Here is a 3588-nt window from a genome sequence, read left to right as displayed (position 1 = left end):
TCATAAGTCAGATGGGGGTGTCACTGCTGGAAGATAAAAGACAGCTATAAAGTAGGAAGACAACTGGTATAATTCACAAAAATGAGGAAAAAATTACTCCATAGCCTTTAATTTCTATTCATAGTTCAGGTTTTAAGTATGTTATTTAGATAACAGTGCATCTGAGTTGTTTTGGTTTTTTTTATGAGTTTCAGATATGGAATGGAAGAGGTTATTGGTTAGTTATTTGTTTTTGATTTAAAGGAGAAAATTAATATAGGCAGGAAGTAACACAGTAATCTCTGGGGGGGGAAAAAAAAAGAAAAAAAAAAGTGTGGTTTGAAGCCGTACATGTTGAAATGTCCACATACATTAATTTGTCTTGGCTTAAAGGGAAAAAAAAAAAAGAGTATTTGGAAAATTATTACTTTCTCAAAATGAGAGTATTATGGAATTGTTTCAATTGTTGATAAAGAAATAGGAATCTGCCAGGAATCAAAATCCACTTATTTAATTAAAATAAAACATCCATACTGTTTTTTAAGGTTAAAGAAAATGTTTATTTTTAGAATATTCTCTGAAAGAAAAATTCTCTCTGAAAGAATTTTATAGGACTTTTATACAAAAAGTAGTTTCCTACTGCTACTACTTATGACTGAACATGAAGTTTCTCAGTTTGCACATGAGAAGTAAACAAGCAAAAAATACTTCTTGTGCCTTTAATTGAGATTTTGTAGAAAATTTTCAAATATGAGACTTTGCCAGTGTAATTAACAACTACTTAATGTGAAGAAGCAGTGTCAAATCAGGAATGACTTTGCCAGAGAGCTTTGTAGGCTCTATTCAGTTTCCCTCTACCTGCTGCTAAATAAAACATCACAGAATCCTAGAATGGTTTGGCTTTGAAGGGACCTTAAAGATCATCTGGTTCCAACCCTCTTGCCACTGGCAGGGACACCTTCCACTAGACCAAGGTTGCTCAGAGTCCCATCCAACCTGGCCCTGAACACTCCCAAGGATGGGGCATCCACACCTTCTCTGGGAGAAGCTGGGCAACCTGTTCCAGTGCCTCGTCATCCTCACAATAAAGATTTTCTTCCAGAGACATAATATAAATCTACTCTCTTACAGTTTAATTTCCCCTTCTCTTATCACTACCAGACCTTGTAAAAATTCCTTCTCCAGATTTCTTGCAGGCCCCCTGTAGGCACTGGAAGGCTGCTCTAAGGTCTGCCAGAGCTTTCTCTTCTCCAGGCTGAAGAACCCTGAACCTCTCAGCCTTTCCTCATAGGACAATCCTTGGAGAGACTCTCTCCTTGCTAGACTGCAAGAAGCACTGCGAGAGATGTGGGATGGGGATGAAGGAGGGAGGGGCGGGATGCGATTTATAACAGCATCCAACACCCATGGGTGAAGCATAGGGAAAGAATCCTGGTAGAAAAATGCCAACATCAAAACATCTAAACATATCACAGCATGTCTGTGTACCTCAGTACCTTTTGATAAACTCCCTCCTTCAGCTGATGGTACTGGGATTTCCAGCAGGTAACACCGGCTAAGGGCTGGGAGCAAACACAAAACCAGCAGCTGTTTATCAGTCACTGCATGAGAAGCAACAGCACCACTCTTATAACTTGTAAGATCTTGAACTATCAAAAAACCCATAGGACTTGGGAAGTCTAGTATCTTCTTCAGTTTCTAATGGATTCACAGAATCAGAGAATGGGTCAAGTTGAAAGGGACCACAGTGGGTCATCAGGTCCAACCTCCCTGCTCAAGCAGGCTCATTCTAGAGCATGTTGGAACAGGATTGTGTGCACATGGTTCTTGCGTATGTCTGGTGAGGGAGACTCAAAACCTCTCTGGCAATCTGTTTCATTGAATGGCCACTCTCACAGTAAAGAATTTCTTCCTCATATTCAGGTGGAAATTTCTGAACATCAGTTTCTGCCCATTGCCTCTTGTCCTATTGCTTGGCATCATTGAGAAGAGTCTGGCCCCATCCTCTTGTCAACCTCCTTTCAGATATTTATATATTGATGAGGTGCTCAAACCCTCTTACTCCAATAAATCCTGGGATTTTTTTCCCTATTTTTCATATTCATTATTGATAAAAATTAGTGCAGTTTCCAAGCTGTACATAAAAGAAGTTTTCCTTTCTCCTAGCAGGTTTGGAAACAGCTACCTCCTCTTCCTCCCACCCTGCCCCCATTTCAGCTGACTCTCTTTAATGCTAAAATATTCCTACCTTAAGTGAAAATCCCTTTCTCAGAACCTTTACAAAAGTAAACCACAATTGAAAGGAAACATAAGAAAAAATAAATTCTAAACTGGTATCAATCTTACTATTATTAATGTAGTTATTTATTGGTCAGTCTGGTTCCTCATACTGTGTTATCTAGGAGCATCCTTTGTTCTATTTTTTGTCTGGATTGAAGCACTCTTTGCAAAACCTTTTTTTTACATTTCAGCAATGTTATCTCTTCTGCCCCTCCTCCCCACACCCTGGAACTTTAAGCTGCACTCATTTGAAATATTTTCTGATATTAACAGACTGGTTGAATTTTTTTTCACCAGGTAGCAAGCAGCTCAATAATGGGAAACATAAGAGTCACTTAATATTAAGATAACTGAGAATGATAAACCATTCTCTTCTTGACCTTTTCCACCAAAACATTAGCTTCTGAGTCAGCCTGCTTTGAAGCTACAGAAGTGCTACATATTGTTATGTTTGTTTCTGACTTCAAGCAATTCTTTTTTTCCATTTCCTCCTATTTTTAGCATCTGAAGGCTGAAATTTTACAATATGCTATTGCTCTTTTTTTTTTCCCCAGGAACAAATGTCAGTGCATCAAAAGCTCGCTGCTTTTAGTATGTGTCACTTGAGATCACTGGAAAAAAATACTTTGTAAGCCTCCTTATTGAATCATTAACCGTGGGCGCTACTATAAATAGTTTTCACAAAAATTCTGGGATCAGTTATTTCAGCATCACTTCCCTGCTAAGTAAAATTTATAAAGACTATCAACACTGAACAAAGGGACAAAAACCCCCAAATTATCCCAAAGTGAAGAGGTATGCAATCAAAACACTTCTCTTGTATGTATCTTTTGTATGTGTTTTGGTATATACCTTGTGGTATCACATCAATTTCTATTAATTATATAGTATTTGCAATGAAAATAACTGTACAAACTCACATACACGTATACTTGAGTTGTTCACCTCCTCTCTCTGTTTAGATGCCAGTCTTAAATCTTCCAGACCTGAAATGCTTTTTGCAGAAATCCAGTCCCCTCAGACAACCATACAAAAGTTGTTTATTAGGAAATGAACTTTGAATTTCTAGGAAATTTGTTTATACCATCTTTCTGATCTACAGTTATTGAGGCGAGGGGACTGTGGGATCAGTGCAAAAACATTTGGCAGATACACACATAGGCCACAGTAGCTCTCCTGTTGACTCTGGTGTGCTGCCACAGAAATTCACCTTCAGTGTATGCAGATAGTTATGTCATGTTATATATTTGCAGCTGTGGACAGGGTCAAGCTCATGGCACATACAGCTACGACTCCTTATTAAAGACCTAGAAGAACTCCTATTTTTTC

This window comes from Parus major, chromosome 2 (genome assembly GCF_001522545.3).
Source record: "Parus major isolate Abel chromosome 2, Parus_major1.1, whole genome shotgun sequence".
Classification (NCBI taxonomy): domain Eukaryota; kingdom Metazoa; phylum Chordata; class Aves; order Passeriformes; family Paridae; genus Parus; species Parus major.
This window is presented reverse-complemented; position numbering follows the sequence as displayed.